Raw genomic sequence first — 6,524 nt, forward strand, 5'->3', positions numbered from 1 at the left:
TAACTGTTAAATGTTTGCTTAAGGACCTCAAGAAATAGATCTGATCTATAATAAACGCATATAATAATAAGAATCTAGGAAGCGCCCGACATGGATCTACGCGAAGGATGGACAGTTGCGCAGAGTGGCACGAGTGCACAGATTGGATCGCGACCCCTCTAGACCTCCACAAGACATCCCAAGGGTGCGGAAACCTGGTTCCAGCACCCTACCTCGGGTGAGACTTCAGTTCGTGCTCCACGGAATGTTGCCAAAAGGGCCAGTAGTGTAGGATTTGTTTGGCTAAAACACTTCTGAACATAGGTCAGGCCCCAACAAGCTAACAAATGGTTCTATTTCTAGGACCGAGATCTACCTAAGGGATGTCTGATGTCGAAATATTGGAACCCTACAAAGAAAGAGATTGAAGATTGATTGGATCGGAAGCTGTACGATTTCATGGTTGGCCTTATCACACACGCGGACACCACCTCCACCAAACCAGAAGTTTAACATGGTGAGCGCGATCAAGTTACCTGTATTCAGAGGAGTAGGAAGTGAAGATCCAGAACAGTTTTGGTTCGTAGTAAGGGCAGTGTGGTAAGCGCACGAAGTTATGGACGATAACATCAAAAAGGCTACTTTAGTAAGCGCGTTGCAAGATCATGCATTGACATGGTATATAAAGCACTCTAGCGATCATCCAAATGCAGGAATAACAGAGATCTAGGATGCATTGAATAAAGAATTTAGCTGGCTGAAATCAAAGATGCAGTTGATCATTGGGTTCAAGGAGATCATGATGCCGCCAGGTGAAACCCCTTGGGATCTGGACCAAAGACTGAAGAGTATGATCTGTGAGGCTAACATGATGTTGATGGATGCGCAGCACAGTGCATGGTTTGTGGCTTCTTTGACACCACATCGGAGGACGGCATTGTCATAGCAAAAGATCTCAAACTAGGTTGAAGCATTAGAGATAGCGATGAGGTTGCATGAAACTCCTATGCAAGATCCAGGGTTGGGAGTTCACCAAATCCACATGCAACTACAAAACCTATGCTTGGAAATGTAGAATTTAAAGCAGGAGAAGGTACTCCGACTAGAAATGCGAGAAGACGTGTGGTGCATAAAATGAAAAGGCCAGGGCCACGATAAGGATCATTGCCCAATATTCACGAACTATTTGGCAGGGGGAGGACCGATGCCATTGAGACTAGAGGTGTCACACGGAATAGGTCGATCTTGCGGACAAGATAGACCTTCCTAGAATCTAAAGAAGACCTAATGACAAGCAAACCAACCAGACACTATCTTTCTCTAAATATTCTTTGATAAACAAATAGCAAACAAGTGTTTTGAGGGCCTACCTTAGGTCCAATGCAAGCTTGTGAATGCCCTCGCTCCTTTGATCCAAGTGAGCTCCTTTTCGCGAATCTGCAAACACAAACAAGGCAAACAAATTAAATAGCACCTGAAAAGCCAATTGCATAAAACATATTTAACATGAAAGTCAAGGAGTCCATGAAACAAATAACATAAGATACTTGTTGAGAAAAATGAGTTTGATTGTATTAATTCAAAAGAAGAAGAACTTTACAACCTTTGCCTTGACGTTGTACAAGCTCCTCCCAGGGTCCAGCAAGAAGTCTCCTCTACTTTGACAAGTTTCACTCACTCCCCAATGAAGCCAAAAAGATGTGTGATCTCTCCTCTTAAGCTCAACTAGGAAGTCTTGATTTCACCAGCTTTTACCCTCAAAAATGTTCAGCTTCTAACCTCTCTATCAACCAGCCCAATGCTTGTATTTATAGTGCAATGGAGGGAGATTACTAGGTCCTCCTTCAAAGGGATAAAGCCCTCCTTCAAAGGGATAGCTCCTCTCATCAAGGGATTAGCTCCTTCTCTTTTGGGATGCATGAACCACCTCAGAGCGAACAATCCACATCAAAATTCCTTCTAGAAACCTCTAGAATTAACCCAAAGTGAGTTTTTTTAAGATAACACTTGCGCCTTTTGACTTTCACAGGGGTACGCACCTACACCATTAGGGATAGAGCGGGCAGGTCCGCAGTTTTTGTACACAAAAGGTGCAAGACCGTAGGTGACCATGAGAGAAAGTGCGGAACCAGAGTTACATTGATTTTTATTGTCTTTCTCTCATTTCCAAAGCTTGATTTGAAGAGCTGAGGTCTGAGACTTGCTTAGGAGGACAGTACAAGTGATGATAGACCCATACTGACTGCAAATAATCATGGTGACGATATTTTTGTGTAACAAGAGGCACAGGCAGGGCCAAGTACGGTGCTCGTGCTCTGGTGCGCGATTTATCAGGTGGGAGGAAAGCACACAACAGATAATTGTCACCTATTGCAAAAGATTACACCAACCTCCCAACAGCTAGTTTGCAATTTTTGTAGATCAGTGGGTCATGATGAGCAAAACTGTTAGAGTTATGAATTGTTGATGGATCAAACACCTGCCTACGGGATGTAGACTGAGGTGCGAGGTGAGGATCTAGCCGCAGCGATAGCGCACGGTGGTTTCCAAGGGCAAGGATAAGGATGGGGAGGAATGGGGCCAGGAAGGGGCCACGAGTAGCTAATCTGTTATAACTGTGGAGGACCATGGCACTATGCTCGGGATTGTACCAACCCGACAAGAATATCGTGCCCCTACTGCGAGGAGCTCGATCATGAAATGATAGATTTCCCCACGCTGATAGCGCAGATACGTGAGAAAAGGGTAGCTCAACCTACACCGACACAGAACGTCCAAATGATGAGGTTTGAAATGTGCGAGGAAGACCCCAAGGTAAACATGATGCTCAGAAGTGGCACGGCCACAGGGGAGGATAAGGGGCACTAGCCAAGGAAAACACAGGGGTTCAAAAGGACCCTCCAAAACGGCCTGAGTTTGACTTGGAACGCGCAAAGGAGACATGTATGGAAGCTAAGAAGAGCTTCACGGAGGTCTCTACTTCAAGTAGTAAGGATCAACCTGAGCCAGAAATGGATCCCTCTATGCTAACTACCTTTTTAGAGACATGCATGAAGTTGCTATGCAACAATAAGGTAGTTAAAGGATTACAAGAGCTGATAACTAGGTGCGCAGGGTCAGGTGAACCTCGCGTGATCCAAAAACTGGGGAAACATGCTTTGCGCACTGGATGGGAAATGCAATTAACGGCGCAGATTGGTGACTATGAGATGGATCAGATCATTCTGGACTTAGGCTCAGATGCAAATGTGCTACCTAAACAGACATGGGAACGCATGGGCAGGCCCACATTACAGTGGTCTCCTATTCAATTATGGATGGCGAACCAACAAAAGATCTTGCCCATGGGGAGATTGCAAGGAATTACAGTAGACATAGAAGGTGCGAGCACAAAAACAAACTTCGAGGTAATAGAAATTGTGAATGACAGTAACCCTTACCCTGCATTGTTAGGAATAGACTGGGCTACAGATATGAATGGAGTCATTAATTTAAAGAAGCGGAAGATGATATTTGAGAACAAGTCACTCCGCATAATCATTCTGCTAGACCCGGCTGAAGGAGCGTGAACCCATGCGTGACGATGGAAGTGATGATGAATTGGATTGTATCTACAAGAAAACTACGAGAAATCTGGATTGGGTAAATCTGACTACAGAGGGAACAATATCATGGGAATGCGCAGATGCCTGCCCCTCGGATTCATAGGAAGAAGATGAGCGCTGGCATAACTGGTTGAATGGAGTAACAACGTTAAACTGTAACATGATGACTCAGTTGTTGTGTTGTGCAACCGCTCAGGATCAAGATCTGCCAGCGTATGATGGGTTAACAGTGGTGGACGAATTCCTGACCACGTTTTAGAACATGGTACTAGAGCACCAGAGGTTCGATGCATTAAAATGGGCATTGCGCGCGACACCTGTGCATTGGTGGGGAACGCATGAAGGAACCTTTGAAGACTGGCGTGACTGCAGGAGGATGATGCATATAAGGTTTGGAAAGTCGGAGCTACGAATAACCGAGAAATATGATGGATGTGATGACCCGTGTGTGCACCTCACAAAATGGACCAAAGCCTATGGGGAAGAACCCTAGCCGGAGTGGGTACACTTATTCTATCATACCCTGGATGTCATCCCAAGGAACTGGTATACAAAGATAGAACTTTGACATGGTACAGGCGAATGGGATATCTTGTGTGAAGGATTTTTATTAATGTTCTTATTTGAAGACCAATGGATGGATACTATTGACGATGCGTTGCAAGTTGTGAAACCCACCATTTTCAAAATACCACTAGAACCAGAAGAAATAGCACAACCAGAATGGTCGCGTCAGTTGATCCAGGCCTTAAAATGTTACAACGTGCAAGTAGAAGATGATGAGGACGATCCCAGAAACATCAATATTCCGGAAATAGAGGGGAGTCGCAAGATTCATGGACCAGTGATCGAGGACCCTAACATCACCGTGCCATTGAAAACGAAACAAGTGAACATTAGTACGGAGGAGGAGCTGAAGTACACATTGCTTGGGGAATATTGGGATGATTCCACGATGAATAAGGTCTTCGAGTTACTTCGCAAATATCAAGACTTATTCCTGACCAAAATAACCGAGTTAAAAGGGATCCTCCGCAACCTGGGGATAATGAAGATAACTTTGAAACCAGACGCAAAGCCAGTTAAGCAACATCCTTACCAATTGAATCTGAAGGATAAGGAAAAGGTCCACAAATAATTGAACAAAATGATGGCAATAGGAATTATTTAACCTGTGGAAGAGTCTAACTAGGTGAGTCCTATGATAGTACAGGAGAAAAAACAGAAGGGCGAAATTCGAATCTCCATGGACCTCCAAAAACTGAATGACGTCTATGTTCATGACCCATTCCCAGCACCATTTACAGATGAGGTCCTAGAGAATGTTGGTGGACAGGAAGCGTACTCATTTATAAATGGGTTTTCAGGGTACCATCAGATCAAGATCATGCCGGAAGATAGAAGCAAGACCACCTTCACAACCGAATGGGGATGTTTTCAGTACACAGTTATTCCCTTTGGGTTAAATAATGCCCCAACGATATTTTCACATGTAGTAGTGGCCGCATTCAAGTAATTCATCCATAATGTTATGGAAGTTTATTTTGACAATTGGACTGTATTTGAGTTAGTCAAAAAACATATCGCGAACTTACGATTGATGCTGGATACTTGTTGATGGCACCATATTGTGCTAAATCTTAGGAAGTGCACTTTCCTTGTCCCCTTCAGAAACTTTCTCGGCCACGTGGTCTGCAGACAAGGCCTGATGGTGGACCCTATGAAGATGGTTGTCATACTCAATCTACAAGCATCGTGCAGTGTCAAACAACTCCGCACCACGTTGGGACACACTGGCTACTATCGTAAGTTTATTAAGGGCTATGAACAAATCACAGCACCAATGGAACAGTTTTTGAAGAAAGATGCTACATATTGTTGGAATGATGATTGTAAGAAATGTATGGAGATTCTCAAGGAAAAAATGGCGTCCGCTCCCATTTTGGTTTTCCCAAAATGAGACATCGAATTTCATTTCCATGTTGATGCGTCGTGTATCGCGTTGGGCATTGTACTCACGCAAGAAGGAGCGGAAGGAATTGATCACCTGATCATGTTGGCAAGTCGATGATTATCCAAAGCTGAAAAGAACTACTGCACTACTGAGCGTGAGGGGTTGGCGATGGTATACACACTCTAGAAATACAGCCAGAATCTACTCGATGGCCACTTTAAGATGTATACTGATCATTCCACGTTAAAATACTTAGTGAATAAGCCTGTGTTGGGGAGGCGCATTTGTAGATGGTTCTTACTGTTTCAAGAGTATGATTTCGAAGTCATTGTGAATCTGGGACTCTTAAACACAAGCCCAGATCACTTGTCCTGAATTGAGAATGGTGAAGAGCCCATCAACTTAGAGGAAGGACTACATGATGCATAGCTTTATGCAGTGCGCATCGCGGATGGCCACTTTGAGGACATAATCTACTTCTTAACCATAGGGAACACACTGAAGGGGTATTCAGTTCAGCAGAAGAAAGAACTAGTGATACGCACAACAAACTTTACTGTTATTATGGGGCACCTTTACAAAATGGGAACCGACGAAATCTTACGCAAATATGTACCTGAGTTTGAAAGAGGATAGATCCTCGTAGAAGCACATGCAGGGGTTGCAGGAGGACATTATGCAGGTTGGGCGATAGCACAAAAGATTCTTCGCGCCTAATTATTGTGGTCAATTCTACATCAAGATTCAAAAGCATATTTTCGAGCCTGCGACGTGTGTCAACGGACTGAGAAACCATCGTGGAGGGATGAAATCCCACTCAATCCATAGATGACACTGCAACCGTTCGAAAAATGGGTGATCGACTTTGTGGGGCCTATCACACCTCAAGGAAAGACAAGTGCATGGTATATCATCACCGCAACAAAATATTTGACTCGATGGGTGGAAGCATAGCCGGTTAAGGACTGATGGCCACTACAACTACG

This window comes from Pinus tabuliformis, chromosome 6, assembly GCF_031772625.1.
Source record: "Pinus tabuliformis cultivar Carrire ecotype Pingquan chromosome 6, CPIR1, whole genome shotgun sequence".
In the NCBI taxonomy this organism is placed as follows: Eukaryota; Viridiplantae; Streptophyta; class Pinopsida; order Pinales; family Pinaceae; genus Pinus; species Pinus tabuliformis.